We start from the raw sequence: 12,242 nt of genomic DNA on the forward strand, positions 1-12,242 counted from the left end.
GCCCAGACCCTACTCTTACCAGCCTAAAAACTTCCACTAATTTCAACCAATTCTTCATAGATTGCATAGCAAAACTATCCACCTCCTCCCCTGCCCCCCCTCCTGCCCCCTTCCACCCACCAGCAAACCTCCTCCTACCTCCCCGTTTACTCTAAAACCCATCCCCACAAACACAATAAAAATACTTCTCCTCAAGCTAAAACCTTGTCGTAACGCACCAGACAATCCATCTCCCACCTTCCTCAAGCAGTCTGCTGAAACCATACCCTATCCCATATCTATTCTCGTAAATAGATGACTACAGGAATCATACATCCCAACCATCTGGCTCCAAGCATACATCATCCCACTACACAAAGGCAGTAAAAACATAGACACAACCAATTTTAGACCCATAGCCATACTTTCCCCCCCTCTCAAAAATACTAGAAAAAAATATCCATGCACAAATCATACAATATTTAACCCTGAACAAACTCCTCTCTCACACCCAACATGGCTTTCACCTCGGCCACAGTACCATCATTGCCCTTTTTTCCTTTGTAGAGACCATCAACCTAGCACATGACAATGGCAAATATGTATCATCACTATTTCTAGACCTCTCAAAAGCATTCAACACCATCTCCAACTCCTTACTTCTGTCCCAGCTCTCATCCTTACATCTCTCTCCCTCCACCCTTGCCTGGTTCACCAGCTACCTATCCAACCACCAGCAAGCTGTCCATTGAAAAGAATCTACCTGTCCTTTCCTACCTGCACCCACCAGTGTTCATCAAGGTTCAGTACTAGGCCCTCTGTTCTTTAACATATTTATCAACAACTTCCACCTCTCCATCCCTGAAGCCTTCGTTATCCAATATGCAGATCACTCCACCATCATCTCCTCAGCCTCCTCTCCCTCTGAACTGCTACTAAAAACAAATTGCCTTTTCCAAAACAGAATCCTGGATGAAATCCAATCACTTTGCCCTAAACACTACCAAAACAAAACTAATGATCTTTACCCCCACTAGAACCTCCACTTTAGACAGAAACCTATTCTGCATTACAAGCCAAAATAAAACCCCATTGGAAATAGTTCCCACTACCAAATTGCTAGGCATCATTATTGATGAAAACCTAAAGTTTGACTCCCACATATACTCTGCTATTAAGAAAACGTATAAAAAAATTGGTCTCCTATACAGAAACAATCCCCATCTCAGCCCCTCCACCCGACATGCACTTGCAACTATCTTCCTCCTCCCATCTCTCATGTATGGCGCTCCCCTATTTACCAACCTCCAACTAGGCCTGCACTCCAAACTGGAATCCTGCTACCACAAAATTAGCAAATTCGCAACCAACTCCAAAAATTCATCTCATCACTGCCACTCTATGCATCCTCAAATGGCTAGAACTCCCCAACTACCTTAGATATTTGCAACTTACCACTACCCACAAGCTCATCTTCAAACCAGCTGACTGTCCGTCCTTGGCCACAGCCCTAATGCCCTACAGACACTCCCGCTCCCTAAGATCTGAGTACCAAAATCTGCTTCAAGTAAACAAACCCTCTCATCCTCCAGGCCAACTATTACTAGTTTGCACCATAGCTAAACTATGGAAAACTCTCCCCTCTCAACTATGCAACATGTCTAACCATAATAACTTTAAGACCCACCTATTTTCACACCTGTCCTCCAAATGTGAATGTCCTTCTCATGCTCCTACCTAAAGCACCTCCTTCTATTTTTTTCTTTCTTTTTTTCCCCAGAATAATCGATAGATACATGACTACCTAATGAGCATTTTCTTTGCCAGATTTATTTAAATGTGTATAAATTGATTTCCTATTCTACTAAACCTACCTTGCTTTTGCAATGAATGTTTCTCGTGAAACCTATAGCATACTATAATGTGTTTATACTAAAAACTGCTGTAAATACATAACCTCTCTTATTCCTCATTTTTCATTTGTAATCCATGTTTCTCATGTAAGCCTATGGCTTACTTTAATGCTGCTTAATGCTTCTGACTCTGAATATTGTCTGTTACCAAATCTCTTTCACTATTGATATTAATTTAATGTAATGTAATTTTTTGTGGAGCTTTTCTCGCCGGGCCTCCACTGAAAATGGGCTGACATGGCCCAGTAGACTCTCTCCCGGTCAACAAATGCAATAAAATAAAAAATAAATAAAGTAAAAGAAATGGACTATGTCATACTAATTATGGATATTTTATTAAGAGATTTTAATTGTGACTTAAGACATCAAAAGCAAAAAAAGACATTGGATAAGAAAATAATGGAAGAAATAATACAATGTGGGAATTTAAAGTTATGGAATATGAATAAAAATACATACAGAAGAAGAAAAAAGAAAAAGATTATATTTTGATAGCTAAATCTATAAAAATAGTGATAGAAAATGTGGTAGCAACAGTATTGTCAATTCATTTGGCTATATGGATAGAAATAGAAAAGAATAAAGAGCATATAAAAATTGCGAGCAGAATAAAAAGAAGAATTGAAAATGAGTGGAGTGAAAAAGGTTAAAAATAAGGAATGGATTGAGGGTAAGATCATTTGACTGTGAGAGGTTTTTCTAATAACTGATCAGAATGGTAGATAATATTGAAATATAAAAGAATGTGTTAAATTTGGGAAAACAGAAAAAGAATAATATAGAAAAGCACGAAAATCTGTATTAGTCAAATTAGATAGAAATGAAAGGAATATTTTAGAATAGAAGAAGAGATTTGCCAAAGAATTAAGAAAAAATGAAAGATCTATTACATAAGCAAAAATATTATTTTACAAGGTGTGACAATAGGAGGGTAGTGGCAGTTATGCCATGGAGAAGTAGTGCAGTAGATGTAAGACTTGTGCCAGCACAGCTAGCTGGAATTTTTTAAATGATTGTATGTCATTAGTATATCAACCTGATCTGTACACATGCTTATACTGAAAATGTAAAAAAGCTTGTGTTAATTGTGTTAAAATGTATCAACAGTGCACCCTGCTGAAATGAAGAGAAGTGTGCATGTATTATGGTAACTGAATTAAATTATATTTTTCAATAGACAACACTGGCACAGCAATGGTTAACCAGCTGACTTATTTTAAGAAGAATGAGAGAAATGTAAATGAGTTGTTAAATCCCTGAATGGCACCCTACAGTGCTGAGTAGGATTGGAGACGCAGGGTCGTGGCCAGATCCTTTGCTCATTAGCTCAGTGAAAAGAGGGGAGGCCTCCAGGTACTGCCATAAACATTTAAATTTGTGGTGTAGCAGTCTGCTAAATTCTTGTCTCAAACTTCAGAAGGAGATCTTGTGGGAACCTAGAGTCAGGTGACCAGATGAGGTCATTCTGCAAGTCATCTTGCACATTATATTTTACAGGGAGTAATCTCAGAATATATAGAGTATTATGTTTGGGGCTTGACTTGAACGACTGCGCACATATTTCTTCTTGCCTTGCCTAAGTAAGTAACTTAACTAGGGAACAGTATAATTATTTTAGATTTAGTCAGGAATATAGTGAAGCATAGTTTAGGTATTGTTTTTCTTTGTTTGTCTGGGTCTGTCCTTTAATGTTCTTTTTTAATATTTCCTATTATTTGAACTCTGTGATTTGCTATGAATATATATTCAGTATGTTCATGTACTTTCATTACTTATTAAATGTATTTAAATGTTTCATTGTGGCTGGTCTTTTTTAGAAAGTATTAACCAGTATTAAAGAACACCAATGCAGTACCAGGCTAAAACTCTTACCCCACTTTTCAGCCACCAAACCAAGACCGAAACACTAAAGGTGGAGGAGTGTCCATATTCACCAAGGATATTCACACCTCCAGGCTAGTTGCCCAACACAATGCATCTGAAATTCTTCAGGTACAACTAACAACTAGGTAAGACTGCAATCCAAATTGTAGCTTGGTACAGATCCCCCACCATGCTCCAAGATTCTCACTACAACTTTCTAAACATACTGGAAAATATTAAGATACAACAATACACCCTAATACTGGGTGACTTCAACAACCTACCATTAACTGGGAAAACTACTTGGGTACCAACACCTTTTCCCAACGGTTCTTGGAATTCATAAATTCTAGTGCCCTGAATCAACTAATCCATAGTCCCACCAGGGGCTCCAATATCCTAGACCTGGTCATTACCAACATGGGAGATAGATGCTCCACACCAATGGTCACCCTCTCATTGGTCAGGTCTGACCAGAAGCAAATCACCCTTGACATCCACATCCCACCCCCACTCCCAGTAAGGAAACTTCTGTAAAAAAAATCTCCAAACCCAGCTTCATGTAAGTCAAGTCAGAACTGACAAAATTCATGACACCCATGCAGACTGGAGCTGAAAGTTCAACTGCTGAATTCTATACTAAGGCACCGCACAAGCACATCCACTTGTGCATGAATCGTGCCATCCCAAATAGAACCAAGACGCTCTCCTCCAAAAAAAGAAAGCCAATCTGGTAGTCCTCTGCCATAAACAAACTATACAACAGAAGGAAGAAACTTTTGCAGAAAAGAGGAAAATCCCAGGATGCAAAAAACTCCCTTACCAGCCTCAGTAAGAAGCTGGGATCCCTCATAAAATCCTCCAAAGCTGGTTACGAAAATAAAATTGCCAAAGATTCCAAAGACAACCATAAGGCATTCTATAGTTATATCAAGAATCTAAATGGCAATGCTCAGATCTGCTCTGAGCTACAACAGAATGGCATTAAATATACTGATACCAAGGACATTGCCAATATCCTGGCAAATTGATTCAGTGCCAACTTCAGCCCCCTCTCACCCCCTAAAGGGCCCATCTCAATACCAAAAGATTGCCAAATTCCGGTAATCATGGCCACACAGGTAGAAAATGCACTATCCAAAGCTAAGAATACAGCATCCATGGGACCAGATGACATCCCGGGCTGTGTACTACATGAACTACAAAATGAACTGGCACCTCACCTAAGTGTTATGTTTAATCCTAGCCTCACCTTAGGGTTTGTGCCCACTGAGTGGCGCACAGCTACAGTTATCCCACTCCACAAGGGGGGATCCACCTTGGATCCCAGGAACTACTGTCCCATCAGTCTAACGAGCCTGATCTGCAAGGGCATGGAACGCATTATCAAGGAACTTATAAATAAAGACATTGGCAATCTTCAAACACTGGACCCCACCCACTTTGGGTTCGTGAAGGGCTGATCTTGTCTCCTGAACCTGATTGACTTCTTCGAATCAGTCTCCAGAGAGGGTAAGGCAGTCCACACAGCTTATCTGGACCTCGCCAAGGCCTTCGACACCATCCCCAACTCTGGAATTATAGATAAACTTATTAAGCTGGGCATAAATCCCTACGTCACTCGACGGACTGCCAAGTGGCTTACTGACAGAACCCATACTCTAAGAGTAGCCGACTCTAAATTCAGCTCCAGACAAGTGACGAGTGGAGTGCCTAAGGGTTCAGTCCTGGAACTGCTGTTGTTTGGCATCTACTTCTCTGAAGTACAGGGCAACACTAAGGGACTCTGGCTAACAAAGTTCGCAGATGACTGCAAACTGGGAGCCATTATTGAATCCCCAAATGATGTGGATATTCTGCAAAAGGGCCTTACAGAAACAGGTGCTTGGTGCCAGAGCCATGGGCTCAAGCTTAATGCCAAGAAATGTATAGTTATCCCCTTTGGGAAAAAAACATAGGTGGCAGTACACTAAACACCAAAAGTGTGATGAGAGACTTAGGGACACAGGTGGACAGTGGTCTCACCTTTGCCAACCACATCGCCACAACAGTCAGGAAATCTTTCTATATGGCACACCTCATCACTAAGGGCTTTTCATCCAGAAAAAGGAGGTAATTGTCCCACTGTACTCATCCCTCATTAGACCCATTATAGAGTGCAACGCCCCATTTGGTATGTACCTCACAAGACATCTGCAACAGCTGGAAAAGGCCGCAGAAATGCCTCACTAAAAGAATCACAGGCCTAAAGCAGGTGCCCTATGCTGACCGTCTAAAAAAAAACTCCAGCTATACTCTGTGGCATATCGTCTACTCAGAGGCGATCACTGCTTAACATACAAGGCCATGTCAAACTCTGTGCTGTTGGACATGCTCCACCTAAAGAAATTCCAATCCCTCAGAGCCACGTGCTCCAGGGATCTAAACCTTGTCATTACAATAAACAAAACATGCTGGAAAAATAGGTTCCTGACACATACTCCATACTCTGGAATAGACTGCCAATACATGTCGAGCAGAGTGCCTCCTTGGCCCTCTTCAAAAGAAACCTTGATTGGATGGGAGATAGGAAATTCACCCCAGGGTTCACGTCTGTCACTCTGCTAGACAAGGGTCCAAGGAGGTAAATATTGTGTGAAGAAATATCCAGGGAATTGTTATGGCTAGGCTTGTATAGGCCCTACGGCTGATAGCCTAGTACCAACCAATGAACCTCTGAGAGTACTTGTATTCATTTGGTGACACTGTGTGGGCCACTCCAGAAGGCCTAACCATCTTGGTGAACTACTAAAATTTGTATTAATGTTAATATTGCACAGTATAATTGGACACCCTTTGTTAATGGTCTTAGAGTAGCTGATTGTAGAGTGTCTGATGGCAGTGAATCTACCTTATAGTCTGGACAGAAGGGGGCATAGCTAGTAAACCTGTGCCAGCCTTTCCCAGGTGTGTATGTGTGTGTGTGTGTGTGTGTGTGTGTGTGTGTGTGTGAAAATGAAATCTTAAAAAGTGTGTTTGTCAGCTACTTGGGGCAAGAACACGAAGCATTGGGTTTACAGAGAGTGTGCTGGACGACTTGCCTTAGACACTCTGCTGAGGACCTAACCCTACAGCTGTACCAGTGGGGAGTCTTATTGTGACCTGGAGGGAGACAGATATAGAGACATCCAGACCCTTGACTGAGAGTTTTCTGTGTGCCCTTAAGGGAAATTGTACTTGTTGCAAAGAGGTCTACGTCTGGAAATACTGAATGTATCCATCTGTATTCCAAGTGTATGTCCCTTTCCAGTGTCAGTGGTGAGGATTCAGGCTCCTTGATTACTGGCCGAGCATGGGGGCGACACATGTTGGTGCCCATCACATATTGGAAACAGTGGTGTGCGTCAGGCGTCAAAAGCGAAAAGACAGATTGGACAAGAAAATAATGGAAGAAATAAAATGTGGGAATTTAAAGTTATGGAATATGAATACAAGTGCATACAGAAGAGGAAAACTGAAAACAGAAATAGATTATTTTTTGATGTCTAAATCTATAAAAATAGTGATAGAAGAAGTAGTAGCAACAGTACTGACAGGCCATTTGGCTATATGGATAGAAATAGAAAATAAAGAGCATATTGAGAGAAGAATAAAGAGAATAACTGAAAATGAGTGGAATGAGAAAGGTAAAAAACATGAAATGGAATTAGGGTAAGATTATTTGACTGTGAGATATTTTTATAATAACTGGTCAGAATGGTGGATAATATTTAAATAGAAATATAAGAGAATGTGTTAAATTTTGGAAAACAGAAAAAAGAAGAAGATAGAAAAACACAAAGATCTGTATTAGACAAATTGGATAGAAATGAAAATGAATATTTTAAAAATGAAGAAGAGAATTATCAAAAGAATCAAGAAAAAGACAAAAGATTTGTTACATAAGCAAAAATACTTTTTAACAAGGAAAAGGGAAGATGTATTACCATATTTGAATAGAAAATTAATGGAAGAAAGTGGTGTAATGAGAGAAGTGAAAAATAAAGTTGGAAAAGTTGAAAGCGAACAAAGCAATGTTATGAATATTGCAGTGCAGTATGTTAAAGAAATGGTAAAAAGAGATAAAGAAAAAATATTTGGAGAATGAAGCAGTTTACAGAAAAAAAACTAATAAAGAATTATAAAAATGAATTACAGTTGTGGACTTAAAGATGGTTGTTGTTGTTTGTCTTTTGGCTTTTTCCCGGTAAGGGGTCGCCACAGCGGAACACCGGTCTGCTAATGATTGGCAGTAGATTTTTATGAAACGCCGTGGTGCCAGCTCGACGCCCAACCTTCACCAAAGGCATGCCCATTTATGCATGCATGTCTTTTGAACGCTACCCAACCGCGGGGAGGACATGCAGACTCCACACAGAAGGCTCTCCCAAGCCAAGCCAAGAATCGGACAGGAGAATCTCTCTTGCTGTGAGGTAACAATGCTACCGCCGTACCACCGCGGCTAAATACAGGACCAGATGTTATAGGATATTTAATGTATAAAAATTTGATACAATGGCAAAAAGAAATGTTGGTGGAAATATTGAATAAATAGTTAAATGACTATATTTATTATGCAAAAATATGTAGGGGAGTTATGAAATTTATATAGAAAAAAAAGGAGAGAAGAATGAAATTTAAAAAACTGCAGACCGGTAATGTAGAATAACACTCATTATAAGATATTTATTAAAAAATGAAGAAAAGGCTAGAACATAAATTGGAATATGTAATGAAATAAGACATTAAGGAAAAGAAGCAAAGAATTATTAGTTATAATTAGGGAAATGGTGGATGGTATTAAAACAGAACAAAAGGAAGCAAAATTAATGGTGGCCGATGTAAACAAAGTATTTGATTCATTAGAGCATGAAACATGGCAGGTAGAGGAAGGATATAATTGTAGTACACAAATAAAGCATGTGAGTCAGTGTATACAAATACTGTTATTAGCCAACCAAGGATCCTAAGTGAAGAAATTGAGATGAATAGAGGTTTAAAACAAGGATGTCCAGTGAGTAGTATTTTGTTTGTAATGGTCATGAACTGTGTATTAAAAAAAAAAAAAGAAAGAGAAAAAGATAAATATATACAGAGAATGGGTATTTCATATCCCGTTATGTCTTATGCAGATGATATAATATTAATGGCTAAGAATAGACAAAAAATTAGAGGCAATTATAAATGTATGTAAGTAAATGCATGAAGTTGGATTAATAATGAATAGAGGAAAATGCAAGGGTTTGGGAGGTAAAGAGCAGTTGGAAGGAGTACATTTTGGAAGAAATAAATGTCAATATTAGGATTTTAGTTTGGTGACTATACCACAATAAATGAATGATGGGAGAACATTTCAAAAGAATTAAAATGACTTAGTGTTATATGTAACAGATATAGATTATCTTACAAGAAAAAAGTATACTTAATCAGTACTTTATGGATGGGAAAAGCCACATAGATAGTGAGTGCATATATGACGCCAAGAGATTTGGAGAAGCAATTTCTTGGAATAATCCTAGATTTATATGGGGTCTAGGTTAAACCAGTTAAAAGAGGAGTGTTATATATGGATAAGGAAGATGGAGGTTTTGGTTTGTTGAACCCTATAGTATGTGGGACTTCAGTGAATCAATATATAGGGCATTAAATGAATAAATGGAAAAGAAGACAAGTTGTTAGTAATACTATTTAAGAAAAAAAGATGAAATGGAATGGAATTTAATAAAAATTAAATGAAAGGGGAAAGAGATTGGAGAAATATAGAAATGAAGATGTATCAAGACAAACTAAAAATGTGGATGTTAAGAACAGAGGAGATAGAAGAAAATAAGAAAATGTGGTATAAAAACATAATGATACAAAACTACTATATGATCCCATGGGGCATCTGACAGAAGAAAAAAAATAAAAGGTATAAAGAAAGAAAGAAATAAATGGTGTATGAAGAATGTTGAATGTCAAGATTTTATATGGACGATCCAAATTAATAGATTGCCTGTGGAAGGAAATATGCTGTATAAAAAAGTAAAATAAAGGATATGTCATTTATTAGAACCTGTAAGACATTTTCTATTTAACATGTAAAAGAGTAAAAAAAAAACTTGTGGGAAAATAATAGAAAAGAATATTTTAAAAGAAATACGAGATTGTAAACAGATAAATATGGATATGATTGAATATTACTTGTATGAAAAAAGTAGTATGGAATATCTCAAAAAGTTAGATAGCAAAATGTTTTGCATTGTATGGGTAATGGAATGAAATCATGAATGAGATTGTTTAATAGCAAATTGGATGATACCAGATATAATATGTAAAATCAAATGGTGGTTGTGGAAAAAGGAGTGGGAGTCTATACAAATATGATACAAAATGGTGTAAATGATCGGGGAATATAATTGTTTTTGGAAATATGTAAATTTGTATATAGTTGTGTATAATAAAGGACCCCTACTCTTTCAATAGGTGCTGTGGGATCTTTTGCATACACCTGAGCTACCATCATCTCAAGCAGATGGGACCTTTTTTTATGTATAATTTCTGTGTCCAGTATATTTTTTTCAATTTCCAGTTATATTTTAATCTCTTTTCCATTTCTTATATTTTTTGTCTCTCATCTTCATCAAGTATCCTGATATTATTGAAATACATTCTCCCGACTTTCTATGCCTTGATCCTGATGTTAATCATTTTATTTTTATTTTTTTGCATTCAGTTTCCTTTTCAAAACTTGTCGCATTCCTACTGCAGTTTTTCTACTTGAATGTTTCACTCCAGTTAGTTTTACATAGTGACTGATTTGCATCTATATAGTCTGTTATTAATCTTCTGTGCATTTGCTTATATTTCAGTTTGGTAGAATTATCTAATAATTTAACCATTGTAACCCAGTGATCACTGCACATCAATGATGTTAAAGTTGGACGTGAAGTAACAGTCATTTCTTTTGGCACACAAACAATGTCCTGTTTTTTTTTTTTTAACAATCTAAAGCAATTGTTGCACCTAAATATACATTATAAATAATGTCCTTACTAATGTAGTTGAATCAATATTATTCCAATCGGTTTCTGGTAAATTTAAGTCCACAGCCACTATTAATTGCTCCTCATATGTTTCATGCAAGAAATGTCTGAATTCTTCAAGGGCATTAGCAGTTGACTTTGATGGTCTGTACACTCCAGTTGTTATATGTTCCACGGTTGTATTTGTCATAGTTACACGATCTATAGTATTGGTGTTATCACTGAATGTGTAATAATCATAGTTTCATAACAGTCTTTAATATCTATCAGAACACCTCACCTGTTTTTTGTTGGAATGTCTGCTGCATTAAAAACATTTATACCCTCACAGAACTGGTTTCCTGTCATTGTTCTTTATCCATGTTTCACAAATAATACTATCAGTCTTGTGAGAATATACCAATTTTTCCAGTAAAAACTCTATTACTAATGCTACAAGTGTTAACCAGTACAGATGCATCAAATGTTGCTATATGTGAACTATTACATTTCTGACCTGGGAAAAATACAGTTTTGTGTTAGTCAAATATTGCAAAACATCTGCCTCAAAAATGATCTTTTCTTGTCTTGACAAGTGCATGCCATCTGGTCTAACAATATGGATGCCCCAAATTAGGCTTGGATGCTGCAGAGATTTCCGCTTTTAAAATGGCCCATTTTTTCATGTAGATCGTTACCCAAATAAATCTTTTTGTTCATGCTAACCCGACTCACCTTTCTGTATGTGATTTGTGAAAAAGACATCCTGTAGAAGCTATACTTTCTAAGAGGGCTGTTAAGTTCCATACTAATAGTCAGAGAGTCCTTGAAGATGAGATCATTTGTATCATTTGTATCAACATGCATAACAAAAGCTTCACACTTCCTTACACTAAGGCATTTTCTAAGCCCCTTCTCACATCCTGTATTTTTGCTTCTGGCAAGCTTAACGCTATTTAATGTTCATTATTCTCTCTTCAAATGTAAGTATCAGTTTCTATAATAACCGAATCTCTGGTTACTAGTTTATGATTTCTGACCAGATCTGACTAATATCCCAGTTCTAATTCATTAATTTCTGCTCTTTCAGTTGATGTAAAGGAATGATTACCATTATCTTTAGTCTTATTAATCCAACTGTTTTCATCGACTATTACATTTGCAAGCATACAATTCTCGTCAAGCTGGCTTTGTACTTCCATAGCTTCAGCCATTTTGTCAACTTCTGTTCTTCCATTTAGGCTGCCCCTTGCTCTTTTTTCAACTTCTTGTATTAAAAATAATTATACCATTTTCTGCCGATTTAATGTTTTCTGATTTAACAATGTTATCGATGCCTGTAGTTTGTTCATAGGTTGGTACTAGGCTATCGGCCCTAGGGCCTATGCAAGCCTAGCCATAACAATTCCCTGGATATTTCTTCCCACAATATTTACTTCTCTGGACCCCTGTCTAGCAGGGCAAC

General features: G+C 37.4%; 1 protein-coding gene across 1 annotated transcript in view; it reads left to right on the top strand.

Moving 5' to 3' along the window:
- The window catches only part of LOC122795855 (xanthine dehydrogenase-like), a 5,725,158-nt gene that overhangs the window by 1,239,411 nt on the left and 4,473,505 nt on the right, over positions 1 to 12,242 (top strand). The gene's annotated exons all lie outside the window — the stretch shown is intronic.

This window comes from Protopterus annectens, chromosome 2.part2 (assembly GCF_019279795.1).
Source record: "Protopterus annectens isolate FY-2018-M chromosome 2.part2, PAN1.0, whole genome shotgun sequence".
NCBI classification, from domain to species: domain Eukaryota; kingdom Metazoa; phylum Chordata; order Ceratodontiformes; family Protopteridae; genus Protopterus; species Protopterus annectens.